Below are 18,843 nucleotides of genomic sequence, written 5' to 3'. Positions count from 1 at the left end.
CATTTCCTCATTATCCAGTAAGATTCTTTTGGGCTATCAAACTAATAACTGAAACATCAATGAATATTTTCCTTAATGAGGCCTGTTATGTACTTTAGGTTATTTTAGCAGAATGGTAGATTTCTTGGTCAAGGACTATAGCAGGCATCATTAATATTTACCAGCATCTGTGTTTCTCTGCTTGTTTTGGGCCTGCAGGAAGGAGGCTTCATTTCTCAGCCTCCTTGCCATTGGGAAGGGCCATACGAATGGCTCTGGACAATGAAGTGTGAACAGAAGTGATGTGTGAATTTCCTGGATGTGGCTGTAGAAAGTCTATGCATGATTTGCCAATCTCTCCTATTTTCTGCAAGGGTGACCAATGACATTCCAGAAGGTAGAGTCCTTGAGTGACACAGAACAACCCTCCCTCTTCACCAACCTGAGGTGGGTATGTTGGAACTCTAGTTATGGTAAACTACCAGGATTCTGAGGTTAATTTGTTACCACTGGTAACCTAGTTTTTCCTAATACAGAGACTCTAAGCCTTATGACAGATTAAAGTACATATTGGCAAATTACACAGTGTAGATAGTAGGTGCACAGTAGGTACCCAATAAATATCTCTTAAATGAATTAATGAGACTGGTCACCAATATTACACGAAAATACCAGTTTCATGGCTTTACAACAGCAATGGGTTTATTATTTGATAGTTCTTGCCAACTTAATAGGCAAAAATATTGTCTTGGCTATATTTTAATTTGTATTTCTTTGCTTATTGTAAAAACTGAACATTTTTTTCATCTGTTAGCTAGTTCCTCTTTTGTATATTATTTATTCTAAAGTTTTCATTCACTTTCAGGGACTATCTATTGAATGCCTTCACTGTTTGCTAGTGAGTAACTTTGCTATCGTGGAACTTTTATTCAGGAAGGGACAAAAATGACATGTACACCAATACTTAAATTTTTTTTTTCTTTCACAAAAACACTTTCTATTTGAGACAAAGAGAAGTCTTGCTGAAAGGATTACAGTTCCAAGCAGTCAAAACTCAGCTGTTAGTGGCACCATTTTGACCTGGCAGATTTTGCTTCTCTTTGGTCAGAAAAGGGTATTCAGGTTGTATTTTCCCCAGTGGGGCAAAAAGAAGGGCACAGCAAACTGGAAGAGACTTCTACTCTACTGACAGGACTCGTCAGATCCAACATCAAGCTAGACACGCCCTCGCCGGCCACTCTACAGGCTGCTGTCCCACTGCTGAGTGACACAGGCTATGCTACATTTACAAGGAAAAAAATGAGGCAGGAAACACAGGTATAGGTCACTTAAGGATGAGCAGGCATCCACAGCTTCAAAACTCTTCATGGAAGGGGTAATCCTTGCAGGAGGCACAGCTCACCAAGGCATAGACCCTCTAGTTCCTGTCGTAGCTGAGTAAGGTGGTCATATCCTGGCTGCTCAGTTCAAAGTCAAAGATCTTAAAGTTCTCAGCAATGCGTTCTGGTGTCACAGACTTGGGGATCACCACCAAGTTCCTCTGCATGGGGAACCGGATCAGGACCTGGGCTGTAGTTTTATTGTGCTTGGCTATGATCGCCTTGATCCTGGGATCCTCTAGGAAGGAAGGTCCTCGTGCTTGGCCCAGGGCCTGTCAGGAGAGCCGAGGGGGCTATAGGCAGTCACCACAATGCCTTTTGACTGGCAATACTGGATTAACTTCTCCTGAGTGAGGAACGGGTGGCACTCAATCTGGTTAACTGCAGGCTTATACTTTAAGCCAGGTTTGTTTAAGATCCTCTCCACTTGGAGATGGTTGAAGTTGGAGTTGCCAATAGCTTTCACCAGCCCTTCATCCACCAGCTCTTCCATGACCGCCCACGTGTCCAGAATGTTGGTGTCACTGGGAACCATGCTGCCTGACTCATCCAATGGGAAAAATTCCTTCCCAGGCTTAAAGCCAGTCGGCCAGTGAATAAGGTAGAGGTCCAGGTGGTCCAGCTTCAGGTGGCTGAGCGTCTTCAGGCAGGCTCCTTTCACCAGGCCCTTCTCCTGGTATGTGCACCACAGCTTGCTGACCATGAGGAGCTCCTCGGGCTTCACCACCTGCTCCCTGAGCTTCTCCTGAGTGGCTACCCCCACCTCATTCTCATTCTGGTACACGTGGGCACAGTCGATGTGGCGGTACCCGATGTTGATGGCCACCTTCACAGCCTCAGTCACCTGGCCTGGAGGGGACTTCCAGGTGCCCAGCCCGAGGATGGGCATCTTGGTGCCGTTGTTGAGCACGAGGTGGCTGGCCATGGCTGCTGTGCTCCCCAGACCCCCACTCGGAACCTTACAAATACTTAAATATTTTAGGTAATGGCAAGTGCTATGAAAAATAAAGCAGGGTATGAAACTTAAAGATTGGCTGGGTGTGTTTTCACACTGACTGGTCATGCAGGGCCTTTCTGATAATGTCATTTTTGAACAAAGGAGATGAGCCAAGCAGAGATTGGAAAGAAAGGTGTTCAGGCCAAGGGATCAGCATGTACAAAGGCCTTAGGACAGGGGCATGCTGGGTATTTTGGGGGAATCTAGCAAGAAGCCAATCTGGCTGAAGCAGAGTGAGCGAGGCAAGAATAGTAGGAGACGATAGTGGACAGGTAACAGGCCAGAGCATGAAGAGTCTTGCTTTTTGCTTTTCTTTGGATTGAGATGAGAGTCAGTCACTGAGGGCCTTTGAGCTGAGGAGTGACATCGTATGACTTAATATTTAAAAGAATTACTTTGGCTTCTCTGTAGATAAGAGACAGTAGTGGATAAGTGAGAAGGGGTCAGATTATAGGTGTATTTTGTGGTAGAGCTAATTGATTTTGACAATAGGTTGGATATGGGAGTGGAATGGGAGAAATAAAGGAGTCAAGAATGATTTAAAGATTTTTTTTTTGAGAGTGAGTTTCACTTTTGTTGCCCAGGTGTGATCTCAGCTCACCGCAACCTCTGCCTCCTGGGTTCAAGCAATTCTCTTGCCTCAGCCTCCTGAGTAGTTGGGATTACAGGCATGCACCACCACGTCCAGCTAATTTTTGTATTTTTTGTAGAGACAGTGTTTCACCATTTTGTCCAGGCTGGTCTCAAACTCCTGACCTCAGGTGATTCGCCCACCTCAGTCTCCCAAAATGCTGGGATTACAGGTGTGAGCCTGGTCTGATTTCAAGATTTTGACTTAAGCAATTAAAAATGTAGTTGCCATTTACTTTATTGCTCTATTAAATTATACTTGGTGTCTTTAATAACTTCAGAAAATTTCATATTAGAAATCAAAGAAACAGTATACTGCGGTGGATAAAGTACTTGACTTCCAGGCCAGGGGTAGGCCTTGATTGATTTCAACTAGTTGTGGCTCACTGGGTGCCACAGCTGCAGTGGCTGGTTCAGGGGTGGTCCTATGACCTTGGATGACCCAATCAGAGGCCCAGGACCTTCATTTAACAATCTGGGAGAGATGCTTCTTCTGCTAGAGATGAACAAGGAAGCATGCTCCCTGAGGCTTCTGGTGGCCCTCTAGCTCCTTTGAGAGAAACCAACCTTAAGATGAACTTGACGTGGAAAGCAGAGAAAAGAGTTAAAAAGAAAGCCAGGTTTTTTGTGACATGGTTGAGTCACTGCATCCATCCTCACCTGAAATCTATCCAGAGGCTGTTCGGTTATATGAGCTAATACACTCTCCTTTGTTTGTGCCATTTTGGGCTGTATTTTCTTCTCTTTCTTTCTTTCTTTCTTTTTTTTTTTTGAGATGAAGTTTTGCTCTTGTTGCCTAGGCTGGAGTGCAATGGCACCATCCCAGCTCACTGAAACCTCTGCCTCCCGGGTTCAAGCAATTCTCCTGCCTCAGCCTCCTGAGTAGCTGGGATTACGGGCATGCACCACTACACCCGGCTAATTTTGTATTTTTAGTAGAAACAGGGTTTCTCCATGTTGTCCAGGCTGGTCTCAAACTCCTGACCTCAGGTGATCCACCTACCATGACCTCTCAAAGTGCTGGGATTACAGGTGTGAGCTACCATGCCCAGCCTTAGGCTATATTTCTATTACTTACCGCTAAGCATGCCCTGACCCAGATAAGCAGCTTTCACATAAATGCTGTCCACAGTTCTCAGGCAGAATGCTCTCACCACCTGTGATCTTAGAACACAGAAAATAGTCACTCTAGAAAATCTGCAACCCATTTGAGCCTGAGGATTGGAGGGTTGCATCATGCTCTGTAAAAGGGGAGGCCACCTTCAGAACATATGCTGTCCAAAATCCTGGAGGAATGGATCCCAGGAACTGTCAGAACAGCAGACATCACATGGCATCACAGGATCTCAGCTGCTTCCCCAGCAACGAGGGCTGGTCCTTCTCCCTGAAACAGATCATCATTGGCAAGTTGCTTCTGCAGTGTTTACAGTCGTCCTCATCAATTTCTGGAAGCATGGGATAGAAACTGATTCTGATGGCAGAGGCTCCATGAATAGCAATACCTTTCTTCAACATTTGTTCCTGAAAGTCCTTTACCAATGTGTGCTCTTTGGGAGACAGTTTAAGGTCGTGGAGAGCAGGACAGTCGGTGGGATCAAACTACCTGGAGTTTCCTCCTGGCTCCTCCAGGACTGGTAAACCCAAAGGAGGGGTCGCAGGGCTGAGGGCAGCCGGCAGATATGGCCCCTGCATCATAGTCTTAGCAAATCCTCTGCAAAAAGTAGGCCGTTGAGATTTTAGGGATTGCTGTATGCTGGACTTCCTGGAGCCTGGGCTCCTTCATTGTCTTAGTGTTAAGAGCATCAGGAGTTTGCAGCCACACTGGTGGGGTTTGAGCCTTAGATCTACCACCTACAGACTGTACAAGTTATTTAACCTCTCTGTGCCTCAGTTTCCTTCCCTGTAAAATTGAATAAAAAGGTATTTATCTCCTAGAGTTGCTTAGAAGATAAATGAGTCACTGCATGAAGTCTGAGAACGATGCCTGGCACTCTCTTAGTCAGTTGGAGCTGCCATAACGAAGACCATGCACTGGGTGGCTGAAACAACAGAACTTTATTTCTCACAGTGCTAGGTGCTGGGGAAGTCCAAGATCAAGACACCCGTCAGATCCCATGAATGGTGAGGGTTGCTTCCTGTTTTGCAGATGGCTGTGTTCTCATGGTGTCCTCATATGGCAGACAGCAGACAGTGCTCTCCAGAGTCCCTTTTCTAAGGGTATTAATCCCATTCATGAGGGCTCCATTCCAGGACTTCATCACCTCCCAAGGGCTCCAGCTCCTAATGCTATTACATTGGGGGTTAGGATTTCAACATATGAATTTGGGGCTGGGAGGCACAAACATTCAGTCTATAATGGGCACCTAATCAGTGTTCACTGAGTATTAGCTTTTGGGTTGCCTGTAACTTGCTAAGAAATAATGTTACAAAAAAATGCCAAAGGCAAAAATGAATAGAAAGAAAGGAAGAGAAGTGCATATGTGAAGCAGATACCATTTAATGTTTGACAGGAAAGGGAATGGCTGTCAGTAAGGTTCAATCTTTTCTCTCCAGCCAGGGTGGAGTTTCTGGGCTGGAACCAGAGAGCCGGAAGAGGAGGCCCAGTCGTCCCCTTCCTGTTGCCACCAGTCTTTGCAGCTGGCTGCTGGTGTGTGCGTGTGTGTGTGTGTGTGTGTGTGTTTGTTTGCTTGTTTTTGTTTTTGTTTTTGTTTTTGAGATGGAGTCTTGTGTGAACACCCAGGCTGGAGTGCAGTGGCACGATCTCAGCACACTGCAACATCCACCTCCTGGGTTCAAGCAATTCTCCTGCCTCAGCCTCCTAACTAGCTGGGATTTTTGTATTTTTATAGGTTTCGCCATGTTGGCCAGGCTGGTCTCAAACTACTGACCTCAAGTGATCTGCCCACCTTGGCCTCCCAATGTGCTGGGATTACAGGCATGAGCCCCTGTATTCGGCCTTTTTTTTTTTGTCCAATGCTGCACAATCCTCTTCCTAATAACAATAAGCACTCCTCACTTTAACATTTCACTTTATGTTTTCAGAGCCATTTCCCATCTCTTCCCCTCCCGTCTGATCCCCACAACAGGATCTGGTAGAACCTATTGTTTTCCCACTTCACAGATGAGAAAGAGTAGGATTTGGGCTTGCCATCCAGCTCAGATAAGATCCAAAGGCATGCCAAGATCATGGGTTCCTTCCTTTTCTTCTTTATATGTATATATATATGTGTATATACACACACACACACACACACACACATACATAATATATATATACACACACATATATATATATATATACATATACATACATACATATATGTTTCAAAATGTTCTCTTTTTTTGATACAGAGTCTGGCTCTGTCACTCAGGCTGGAATGCAGTGGCGTGATCTTGGCTCACTGCAGCCTCCACCCCGCAGGTTCAAGTGATTCTCCTGGCTCAGCCTCCCAAGTAGCTGGGATTACAGGCACACATCACCACACCTGGCTAACTTTTGTATTTTTAGTAGAGACAGTATTTTTCAAACTCCTGACCTCAAGTGATCTACCCACCTCAGCCTCACAAAGCACTGGGATTACAGGCATGTGCCACTGCATCCAGCTCAGAAATGTTCATTTTAAAATGTATTGCTAATTTTCCTTATGTTTTAATAGTAAGGAGTAACTCATATTAAGCATCATATGTGCCAAGCATTATTTTAAGAGCTGTGTCTGTATTGTCATTTACTTCTCAATCAACGACAATGGGGATGGCAAGCCCAAGTCCTCACAACAACTCAATTAGATAGCCACTATTTTTCTCCTTTTACAGATGACATCACTGAGGAACAGTGACCTGCCACTATTAGGTTTAAACTCAGGTAGTTTGGTTCTAGAACCAACACACTTAACTATTATACTAGTTTACATGTGCATGGTAGAATTTATTTTTATTTTTTTAGAGACAGGGTCTTGCTATGTTGCCCAGGCTGGAGTGAGGTGGCTATTCACAGACACTATCCCACTGCTGATCAGCATGGGAGTTTTGACCTGCTCTGTTTCTGACCTGGGCTGATCCACCCCTCCTTAGGCAATCTGGTGGACAAACTGGTGGTCAAACTGGTGGTCACCAAGCATTGGAAACAGATGCTTGGTGCTGAAAAGAAAAATCAGCACTGAGACAAAGGATCTCTCAGCAAGCAATTTTTACTTTTTTTACTTCCTGCACTGCAAGAAGCGTACTCTCACTGGCCATCTTGCCATGAGAGTACAACAAATAGAGGAAAAGCAGACATATTTATCCCTTATGCATTTGGAGTCATCCTTACTGCTGTGTCTGATCTCCATTGCCTGGAGCCAGACCTCACAATCTAAACTAAAACACCATTGGCTAACAACTTAAAACTTTTCTAAACAGGTAAAAGCAATGGTGAGCTGGGACATGCCTGTGTGCATGTCCAGCACAGATATCTTGGTTAAAGTACAAGGATGTAGAATATACTCTGTGCCTGTAAGCATGGCATGTCTAACAGCTACATAGGATAGGGCTTAATAAAGGGTTACTAGCACACTTATGATTTATTTTTTAACAAGAAAGGAAACTTTAAAGAGGAACTTTTCTACTTCCCACATGGGAGATTACCATATTGATGCTAAACTTAGTGCAGACACCTGATTGGCATAGCACACTTGAGCCCAGAATTCCTGGTCTCAAGCAGTCCTCCCCATGCAGCCTCCTGAGTAGCTGGGACTACAGGCATGTGCCACCACACCTAGCCAGGGTAGAATTTTTTAAACACCAGCAAAGCAAAACAAAAAGATGAAGAAAAAGAAAAGTTTAAAAATCATTATCATCCCAATACTCAGATACAACTACTGTTAACATTTGATGTATGAGGATCAATTAGACAAGATGGGGAGTGGAAGGGAAGAGCGTATTTCAGAATTACTTGGGGGAGCTTTTGAAATGTGTATATGCTTGGAGTACTTTACTCAAGGAGGAAGGACAGGCCTGAGGATTTGGGGGAAACATTTTGTGGATACTGATAAGCAGCCTCCACTTTTCCCTTCTACTCCCCAGTCGCCCCACTGCCGCCCCAGTCAAATGCCACCTGTGTATCTTTCCAGTCTTTCTTCCATGCATAGCTGCATATGCATATGCATAAATATACACTTGTAAATGGCAAACCAAACACTAATTAATTGTAGTTTTAAAAAAAAATACCGGCCAGGTGCGGTGGCTCATGCCTGTAATCCCAGCACTTTGGGAGACCGAGGTGGGCAGATCACCTGAGGTCAGGAGTTCAAGACCAGCCTGGCCAACATGGCAAAACCCCATCTCTGCCAAAAATACAAAAAAAATTAGCTGAGTGTGGTGGCGGGCGCCTGCAGTCCCAGCTACTGGGGAGGCTGAGGCAGGAGAATTGCTTGAACCTAGGAGGCAGAGATTGTGGTGAGCTGAGATGGCACCACTGCACTCCAGCCTGGGCAACAGAGCAAAACTGTCTCAAAAAATAAAAACCAAGACAGGCAGGAGCTGCTGGCACATTTTATGATCACATTCTTAATTGCTGTGGATTCTTGCCGCACCTCAAGGGCACACTCATATGACAAATACAAGCTTCCAGGCTGGAACCTGATGGGTTTTTGGCATCAACATCCCTTGCCGTGAATTCGTTGTTCTGCTATTCGGTGAGTGGAAGTGACCAAGCTATTCCCCTGCCCAGGTTCTCCCAGGGGCCTTCTACTTCTGGCTGATTTGTACTGTACGGTCCTCCAGACACAGCCTCCAGCCAGGTGCTGGAAAACTGCCTGTGCCTGTGTTATTCCCCATTCAGGCCGGCTCCACCGCCTGGGGAGAGGAGGCCTGGGGCAAACCCAACAGGAAGCCTGGTGTGCTCCGGAAGGAGTAGAACCTGAGCCACAGAAGGGAGAACAAAGTGTTTCCTCTCTTGCTCCCCGCCGTAGCCCTCCCTGGCACTTGTCACACCACTCCCCAGTACTCATGTACTCCCCGGTCCCTCATAGTGGACTCTGTGCTCTTTATGGGCAGGGATCAGATCTGATTCTTTTTTCTTTCTTCCTTTTTGCATCCTGATTGCTTGGAATGGCACCTGGAACGGAGGGAGCAGTAGATTCCTATTGGGATGAGGCCAGGCGTGGTGGCTCACGCCTGTAATCCCAGCACTTTGGGAGGCCAAGGTGGGTGGATCGCCTGAGGTCAGGAGTTCAAGACCAGCCTAGTCAATATGGTGAAAACTCAACTCTACTAAAAATACACACACACACAAAAATTGGCCAGGCATGGTGGTGCACGCCTGCAGTCCCAGCTACTCAGGAGGCTGAGGCAGGAGAATTGCTTGAACCCAAGAGGTGGAGGTTGCAGTTAGCCGAGATCGTGCCATCGCATTCCAGCCTCCAGCCTGGACAACAGAGTGAGACACCATCTTAAAAAAAAAAAAAGTTCCTATTTGGATGAATATCAGGCATAACCAGAGCTAACACTGATTAAGGGCCTCTCTGTGCTCAAAGGCAGATAAATAAGACAGAACTTTCTGTTCTAATCTTTCCAATAACCCCATAAGGTACAATCTAGATTCTATTATTACCTTCTTTGTAGTGTGAAGGGAATTAGACAGAAAGATGCTAATTACTTTGTCCAAGGTCTCTGAGATCAGTGGCTGGCTACAACCCAAACCAGGAAGCTTAGCTCCAAAATTCCAATTCTAGTCTCTATTGTATCCCACTTCTCCCACGCCCTTTCTCCGGCATGTCAGTGACCATAGCGGTCACCTTAGGATTTCATTTTATTATGTTACCCCCCTGATAAAGAACCTTCCAGGCCAGACTCCCCAGCACAGCCCAGAGGCTTCTAGGGTTGTCCCCAGCCTTCTGAGCAGTGACCTCCTACTTCAGAGGCAATAGGAGCTTGGTCCCAACTCTACCATCTACCAGTGTGTGACTGTGGCCATGGGACTTAACCTCTTTCCACTCCGGGCTCCTCCACACCTGGCACTTATGACGACTTGAGAACCATCAGTGTGGGCACTGCTTAGAAGAGAGGTTAGAAAACGTTTATCTCAAAAGGGCCAGATGGTAAGTATTATTGGCTTTGTGGGCTATATGGTCTCTGCAACACTGCTCAACTCTGCCATTGTAATCCAAAAGTAGAGGCTATGGACCAGGCACTGTGGCTCACACCTGTAATCCTAGCACTTTGGGAGGCCAAGGTGGGAGGATCACCTGAGGTCAGAAGTTCGAGACCAGACTGGCCAACATGGCGAAACCTCATCTCTACTAAAAATACAAAAATCAGCCAGGCGTGGTGGCATGTGCCTGTAATCCCAGCTGCTTGGTAGGCTGAGACACGAGAATCACTTGAACCCAAGAGGCAGAGGTTGCAGTGAGCCGAGTTCACAGCACTGCACTCCAGTCTGGGCAAAAGAGCAAGACTCTGCCTCAAAAAAAAAAAAAAAAAAAAAAAAAAAGGAGAGGGTATGGTCTGAATGTTTGTGTCCCCCCAAATTTGCATATTGAAATTCTACCCCCCAAGGTGATAGTATAAGGACATGGGGCTTTGGGGAGGGGATTGGGCTATGAAGGTGAAACCTTCATGGCTGGGATTAATGTCCTTGTAAAAGAAGTCCCAGAGTGCTAGCTAGCCCCTCCCATTACGTGAGGACACAGGGAGAAGGTATCATCTAGAAATGAACCTTCTATGAACTAGAAAGCCCTCACCTGACACTGAATCTGCTGGGGCCTTGATCTTGGACTTCCCCGCTCCCAGAATTGTGTGATATAAATGTCTGTTGTTTATAAAGTGCCATTTTGTTATAGCAGCCCAAAGAGACAAACAGCCATGGACAATATGAAAAATAATTAGTATGGCTATATATCAATAAAAGTTTATTTGTGGCTAGGTGTGGTGGCTCAGGTCTATAATCTCAGCACAGTAGGAGGCAGAGGCAGGAGGATCACTTCAGCCCAGGAGTTCGACACCAGCCTAGGCAGTGTAGCTAAACCCCATCTCTGCAAAAAGCATTTAAAAATTAGCCTGGTGTGGTAGCGCACGGGTAGTCCCAGCTACTTGGGAGGCTGAGGTGGGAGGATAGCTTAAACCCAGGATGTTGAGGCTGCAGTAAGCCATGATCATACCACTACACTCCAGCCTAGGCAGCAGAATGAGAGCCTGTTTCAAAAAAAAAAAAAAGTTTATTTATGGGCACTAAAATTTGAATTTCAAATAATTTTTATGTGGCATGAAATATTCTTTTTTTTTTTTTTTAAGACAGAGTCTTGCTCTGTCACCCAGGCTGGAGTGCAGTGGAGAGATCTCGGCTCCTTGCAACCTCCACCTCCTGGGTTCTAGCAATTCTCCTGCCTCAGCCTCCCGAGCAGCTGGGACTACAGGCACGTGCCACCATGCCCAGCTAATTTTTTGTATATTTAGTAGAGATGGGGGTTTCACCATGTTAGCCAGGATGGTCTCGATCACCTGACCTTGTGATCCACCTGCCTTGGCCTCCCAAAGTTTTGGGATTACAGGCGTGAGCCACCGCACCCAGCCTGAAATATTCCTTTTAGTTTTTTTCCTAACGATTTAAAAATGTAAAAACCTTTCTTAGCTCAGGGACATTACACACAAAAACAGGTGCGGGGCTAGATTTGGTTCACAGGCTGTAGTCTGCGACACCTAGTTTAGAGCAATGGCTTGTACAAAGGAAGGGCTTAACATATCTGAGAGAGACCAGGTGAAGTAAGGAGGTGAGTAGGAGGCTTTACAAGGTGCTGAGGGCCTTGACTTGGTGGGGACATGTGGATGGAACAGATGTGTTAAATATAGGAGATAGAGTTGAGGATCCAACATCTGCCGAGTGCTGACTGTGGTCAGGCACCACACCTTCTACATTTCCTCCCACTGAATCCTCACACTGACCCTGTACCTCACACCTGTTTACAGAGATGATGAGTGAGGCTCAGAGAGGTTAAGTAATATGCCCAGAGTCACACAGCGTTTAAGTGACAGAGTCGGGATCTGAACTCAGGTTTTTTCTTTTTTTGGAGACGTTGTCTCGCTCTATGGCCAGGCTGGAGTGCAATGGCACGATCTCAGCTCACTGCAACCTCTGCCTCCTGAGTTCAAGCGATTCTCCTGCCTCAACCTCTCGAGTAGCTGGGACTACAGGTGCACGCCACCACGCCCAGCTAATTTTTTTTTTTCAGTTAATTTTGTATTTTTAGTAGAGACGGCGTTTCACCATGTTGGCCAGGATGGTCTCGATCTCTTGACCTCGTGATCCACCCTCTTCAGCCTCCCAAAGTGTTGGGATTACAGGCGTGAGCCATCATGCTCGGCTACCCAGATTTTATAGAACACCAAAACCCAGCCTTTTTCTATTAGGCTGTCATCTGCTGAACATGTATTTTATTGAAAACCTAAGATGTACAAGGTACGATGCCATGTTTAGAAACACAGTGGTGTAAAAGATATACCCCCTGGCCGGGAGCAATGGCTCACACCTGTAATCCCAGCACAGCACTCTGGGAGGCTGAGGCAGGTGGATCATCTGAAGTCAGGAGTTCAAGACCAGCCTGACCAACATCTCTACTAAAAATAAAGAAAATTAGCGAGGCGTGGTGGTGCGCGCCTATAATCCCAGCTACTCAGGAGGCTGAGGCAGAAGAATTGCTTGAACCAGAAAGGCGGAGGTTGCAGTGAGCTGAGATCGTGCCACTGCACTCCAGCTTGGGCGACAGAGCAAGACTCTGTCTTTAAAAAAAAAAAAATGGACCCCCACATGGAGTGCATAGTCTGGTAGAAGAGTCCAGACATCCAAATGAGCAATTATAACTCGGGGTGACATCTCCAGGATGAAAATGAACAAGGGGGCTCAGAAGGTACAGTTCTTACCCACGTTTGGAAAAATCAGAGGCTTCCTGAAGGAAGCAATGTCTACCCCGATGGAAGGTCAAGAGAAAGACCCAGGAAGGCACGAAACAGGGGCTCATGATACTAAGCTACAATTTTTTTTCCTGCATAACCAGGATGCTGGCTGCTGCCCCTACCTCTCAGGTTCACTGCACCTGAAGGTCCAGTCCCTTCTCAGGAGGGGTCCTGTGTCTTTTGTCCTTAGCTGTCCTTTGCCTCCATCCTCTCTCATTCTGAAATGCTACCATGGTTTTGTTCCAGAACTCCCCAGAGACACAACTCAGCTCCTCTCTGCTTTCCTCATCACTTCAAGTGTTCCATGAATTCAGTAAACCTGATTCAAGATTTTGGTGGAGGGCGGGGTGTGGGAGCCTAGTATCCAAGGGGAGGGGTCATTTCTGGAGCCCTGAGCTTCCGCCCTCTCCTGGCCCCCCACTTCCTCCCTGGAGTTGCAAACAAAATGCTCCCTTTGTCTTGTTGGAGTGTTCCCGCCCACCTCCGGCCAGAAGGATCTTGGTTCTTACTTGCACTTAGCAAAGTATTTTCTCAGCAAAAACAGCTCCACCTTCCTAAGAGGAATTCTGATACATAAAAAGTTCTCTTTACACCTCCATTGTTTCATCCAACCCTCCAAGCAAATCACTGGAATAGCTATCATAGTCCCAACATGTCAGGAGTTAAAGGCAGGACTGCCTAAATCCAGTCTCCTTCCCTAGCCACTGGCTATTCCACTTTCTGACACCATTCTGATGGGTCTAGGGAAGGCAGGGGAGGGGACAGCCTAGTGGGGACAGCAGGAAAGGGGACGGCCAGGAACTGAAACCGTAGAAGTATAGTTTCGCCAGAGACACTCATTCCCATTACTTAAGCCTCCACAATCTTACAGTGAATGTGTCTTACTCTTCTTCTTCCAGAATGAGAGAACTGGACAAGACTGGCCTGAGTCACAGACACCCAGAGCAGACCAGGATCCTTTCTAAGAGGAACGCGATTGCCCTCATGGGTTAGGGTTTTTGTGCTTGGTTCATGAAGAGCCTGGGACCTGGCTGCAGTCACCTAGAGCGCCCAGCACTCGACTCGAGAACATTTCTGAAAGTAGCACTGCAGTTCCTTGATAATGAGCAGACTCCAGGAAGACAAGGAGAAGAGGAAAAGGAACATAAGAAAGGAGGTGACAAAGAGACCGTTCTAAATTCAAAACAGAAATTTTAGATTCAAAGTGAATTCGTCTATTGAAGCCAGAAACTGGAGAAGTTCACGTGGTGAGGTCTTGGCCTCGCTCTGCAGAGGGCTGGATAGCATGTCGGGGAAATGAAGTTACTGTGAAGTCAAAGGCTCAGAGGGTGAATCAAGGCACTGACATGTGAGCACCTTGGCTGAGCCTGTGTCCAGGGGAAGGCTAAAGAACAGCAGAGACTCACGCCTATAATCCCAGCACTTTGGGAGGCTGAGGTGGGTGGATCATGAGGTCAAGAGATCGAGACCATCCTGGTCAACATGGTGAAACCCCGTCTCTACTAAAAATACAAAAAATTAGCTGGGCATGGTGGCGTGTGCCTGTAATCCCAGCTACTGAGGCAGGAGAATTGCCTGAACCCAGGAGGCGGAGGTTGCAGTGAGCCGAGATCGCGCCATTGTACTCCAGCCTGGGTAACAAGAGCGAAACTCCGTCTCAAAAAAAAAAAAAAAAGAACAGCAGAGAACCGGAGCCCCGCCTTCAGGAAGCCTTGAGCAGGAGCAGCAAAAATCTGCTTCCTCTCCAGCCCTAAGGTCACTTCAGGCTGACAAACCCTTCCCCCACGCCTTGCCACTTGAGCAGCTCAGCTCCCTGTACCCCACCCCTGTCCTAACCCCCACCCCCAGCTGAATCACAGAGGCCACTCTCTCTTTTTTCTTTTTTCTTTTTTTCCTGTGATGGAGTCTTGCTCTGTGGTCCAGGATGGAGTGCAATGGGGTGATCTCGGCTCACTGCAACCACCACCTCCCACCTCCTGGGTTCAAGTGATTCTCTTGCTTCAGCCTCCCGAGTAGCTGGGATTATAGGCACCTGCCACCACACCTGGTTAATTTTTGTATTTTTAGTAGAGACAGGTTTCACCACGTTGGCCAGGCTGGTCTCGAACTCCTGACCTCAGGTGATCCGCCTGTTTTGGCCTCCCATAGTGCTGGGATTACAGGTGTGAGCTACTGCTCCCCGTCACAGAGGCCACTTTATGCCCACATCTCCCTGAGCTGGGCTTTCTAGCCTTGCACTTCTGCTCATGAAGACTAAGGCTTGCCAGTATGGTGATGACAGACACTGGTGGGCTCCAGCAGGTCCACTTCTGCTTCATGGGGGTAGCCACGGTAGCACAGTGGGCAGCCCTGGAAACAAAATCCTCTTTGACATCCAAAACAAAGCTTGCCTAGAGCAGTGTCTGGTCCAAGTGCTGTAGAGCTGTTAGCTGTTACCTACTCTAGCTTCGGCCCCTTGATGTGCTAGATGGGTAAGTGAATGAAGGAAGTGGGGACTGAGGAAGGTCTTGAACCTTCAGGCAAGGTTGGATGGAGCATGTGCCTTTGTAAAGATTCAGGAATAGTGATGACCGAGGTGTCTGTGGAGATGTAAGTGGAGCAGATGGAGCAGGGCGAGGACTCAAGTAAGTAGCGGGAGCAAGTCCTAGATTGTTTAGGGCCTGGGTTGCCAGGCTAAGGTGTTTGCACTTTAGGCTGTAGGCAATGGAGAGCTGGATGACCTTTTATTTTATTTTATTTTGAGACAGAGTCTCACTCTGTCACCCAGGCTGGAGTGCAGTGGCATGATCTGAGCTCACTGCAACCTCTGCCTCCCAGGGTCAAAGAATTCTCGTACCTCAGCCTCCCGAGTAGCTGGGATTACAGGTGTGCACCACCTTGCCCAGCTAACTTTTATATCTTTAGTAGAGACAGGGTTTCACCATATTGGCCAGGCTGGTCTCAAACTCCTGACCTCAAGTTATCCACCCGCCTTGGCCTACCAAAGTGCTGGGATTACAGGCGTGAGCTACCATGTCCGGCCCTGATGACTTGGATTTGAATGCAGACATCATTTTGCTATCATAGATTAAGACTTGGTAGGCCTGACACGGTGGCTCACGCCTGTAATCCCAGCACTTTGGGAGGCCTAGGCGGGTGGATCACAAGGCTAGGAGTTCAAGACCAGCCTGGCCAATATAGAGAAACCCCGTCTCTATTAAAAATATAAAAATTAGTGGGGCATGGTGGCATGCGCCTGTAGTCCCAGCTACTTGGGAGGCTGAGGCAGGAAGATCACTTGAACCTGGGAGGCAGAGGTTGCAGTGAGCCAAGATCAGGCCACTGTACTCCAGCCTGGGCAAGAGTGAGATCCCGTCTCAAAAAAAAAAAAAAAAAAAAAGACAGTATAGTTGAACTCTGACTTTGCATGTGGGTTCTGTGCCATTTCTTTCTCTCCTTTCCTTGCTCCCTCCCTCCTGTCCCTCCTTTCTTCCTTCCTTCCTTCTTTCCCTCTTTATTTTCCTCTTTGCATTTTCCCAATTCTAACATTCTATGCATTTTATCTTTCCTGTAGTTGGCAACTAATTATCATCTCCTGAGAATCTTCACAGCAATTGGTGAGAAGGTTGAAAATGTGACAAGTTCTTCTCCTTTTTCTGTTTAAATGGGACTAGCCAGCTAACTGCACATTCTATGCAGAAGCAAAGTGTCTAATTTCTCACTTCTGAAGTTGTCAGCTCCTGCCCTGTTCTACCAGACTTAATTTATACTGTCAGGGTTACCATGGGAGATTCCATATGAAGCTGTAACTTGGCTACCTGCGGGTCCCAGTGTTTCTAAGTCTAATTGTTAGACCAGTGGTCCTCCACTAGGGTCAAATTTGCCCCTCAAGGAACATTTGGCAATGTCAGGAGACATTTCTGATTGTCAAACCTGGGGAGAGGGAAGTGCTACTGTTACCTAATGGGTAGAGGCCAGAGATGCTGCTAAGTATTGTAAACACATAGGACAACCCCACAACTAAGAATTATCCAAGCTGGGCGTGGTGGCTCACACCTGTAATCCCAGAACTTTGGGAGGCTGACGCGGGCAGATCACAAGGTCAAGAGATGGAGACCATCCTGGCCAACATGGTGAAACCTTATCTCTACTAAAAATACAAAAATTAGCTGGGCACTGAGGCATGCGCCTGTAGTCCCAGCTACTAGGGAGGCTGAGGCAGAAGAATCATTTGAACCCAGGAGGTGGAGGTTGAAGTGAGCCAAGATTACACCATTGCACTCCAGCCTGGCGACAGAGCGAGACTCCATCTCAAAAAAAAAAAAAAATTATCCAGCCCAAAATGTCAGTAGTGCTAAGACCAAGAAACCTTTGTCTAGACTGAGACCTCTGACCAAGAAAAGATGGTGAAGTGAACTGAGTATTTGCACAGATAGGATTGGAATGGGGTGGGTTAATGGACCTGAGGAAGAGGGCTGCTGGAAGCAACTGAGAAGCATTTGGTATCAGAGGGACAACCAGAACCTTTATGAGCAAATGTTTTGCCTATTTCTAATTAGCTCCCTTGTGCAGATATTGACATTTCAGTATATTGCCCCAACGATACTTATCACCAAAAACTTATTACCAGAAACCATAGCTTCTCCAGTTTCTAATGAAACCTGATGTATTCATCGGTTCTGAAATCTTACAGCTGTGTTTGGCTTTGCAGCCCTAACTGATAATAGCATTTGAAGTCCCTCGTTGCTCTGACTTTCAGGAAATATAAGTAATATTCTTGGAAGGCAGCAGGCATCAGACATCCATTTAGGTGGGGGAAAATGTAACATGAAAGCGTTTCCTGGTCCAGAAAGTAAACCACCACTGAACTTGATCCGACTGGTAAGAGAGTGGGCAATTATTAAGTGAGTTTGGAGAAGTGGGAATCCCCTCTGATCCCTATGGTGTGCTGGATGAAATAATGTTGCACACAGATCTAATCGTGTTGGCTCTCTACAGTGAGCTCTGCCAGCCAGGCTCCATCCTCAACCCTGTCCTCTCCTCTGTCCAGATTTACTCCCTAGTGCTCTCATCCAGTCTGAAGGCTTCAGAGAGTCTCCATATACCAATGGCCCTTCAGGCTAATGGATAATCCCGTTACATTTCCCTGATCCTATTACTCTCCCACTTCCCCGAAAGACGACCTCATGCTTTCCCTTTCCTCAAACCATCGATACATCCTTCCCCAACATGCTGCATTGAGAACCTCTCTTGCTATTTTCTGGAGAAACCAGGAGCAATCAGAAGAAACTCACACCTGCTTCTAGCACATCTATCGGTCCCTGTGTCCTTCTATTCTACTTCCCTCCCGTGACCATGGTCCAACACTGCCTGTGCTTTTCCAAGGTCAGTTCCCTCCCTTGGAAAGCAGAGTCCACCTCTTCTGCCTACTCAGGGATGTCACCTGCCTTTTTCTCCTGAATTCATCCTTTCCCACCGTATCAACTTATTGATAATATATTCCATCAAAAAAAAAACTGCCTCGATCCCACATCTCCCTCCAGCTATTGGTCCATTTTCCAGCTCCTTTAGTAGCAAAAAGACTTGCCTCCTTCTCCTCTCCTCTTTTTCTCCCCTGTATCCTTTTTATTTATACTTTCATTTCATCAAACCATCAATACCAACTCTTGTGAAGGTCACTATGTCCTCCACTTGGCCAAATGCAATGTGTTAATTTTCAGTTCTTATCAAACACTCAGCAGCGGCTACTCCATTGCTCACTCCCGTCAACACACTCCTTCCCACTGTGGGAGGACGTGGGAATTTCCTTAATGGCCAAATGTCTTCAACCCAGGGAAGATTTGGAATTAAATGTAAAGGCAATGGAGTATGTCAAATCTATAGTGTTAAGTCTTTTAAAAATATACATAAAATCTGCAACAAGAGCATCTTGTTGCAAAGAGTTGAAAGAAGAAA

General features: G+C 46.5%; 1 pseudogene; it reads right to left on the bottom strand.

The window, feature by feature from the left end:
* Positions 1 to 1,333: 1,333 nt before the first annotated feature.
* On the bottom strand, positions 1,334 to 2,283 carry LOC105728911 (aldo-keto reductase family 1 member B1-like; annotated as a pseudogene).
* Positions 2,284 to 18,843: the final 16,560 nt, after the last annotated feature.

Source organism: Aotus nancymaae, unplaced genomic scaffold (genome assembly GCF_030222135.1).
Source record: "Aotus nancymaae isolate 86718 unplaced genomic scaffold, 86718_ANA_hifiasm-v0.15.2.pri h1tg000016l, whole genome shotgun sequence".
Taxonomy (NCBI): Eukaryota; Metazoa; Chordata; class Mammalia; order Primates; family Aotidae; genus Aotus; species Aotus nancymaae.
This window is presented reverse-complemented; position numbering and strand designations above follow the sequence as displayed.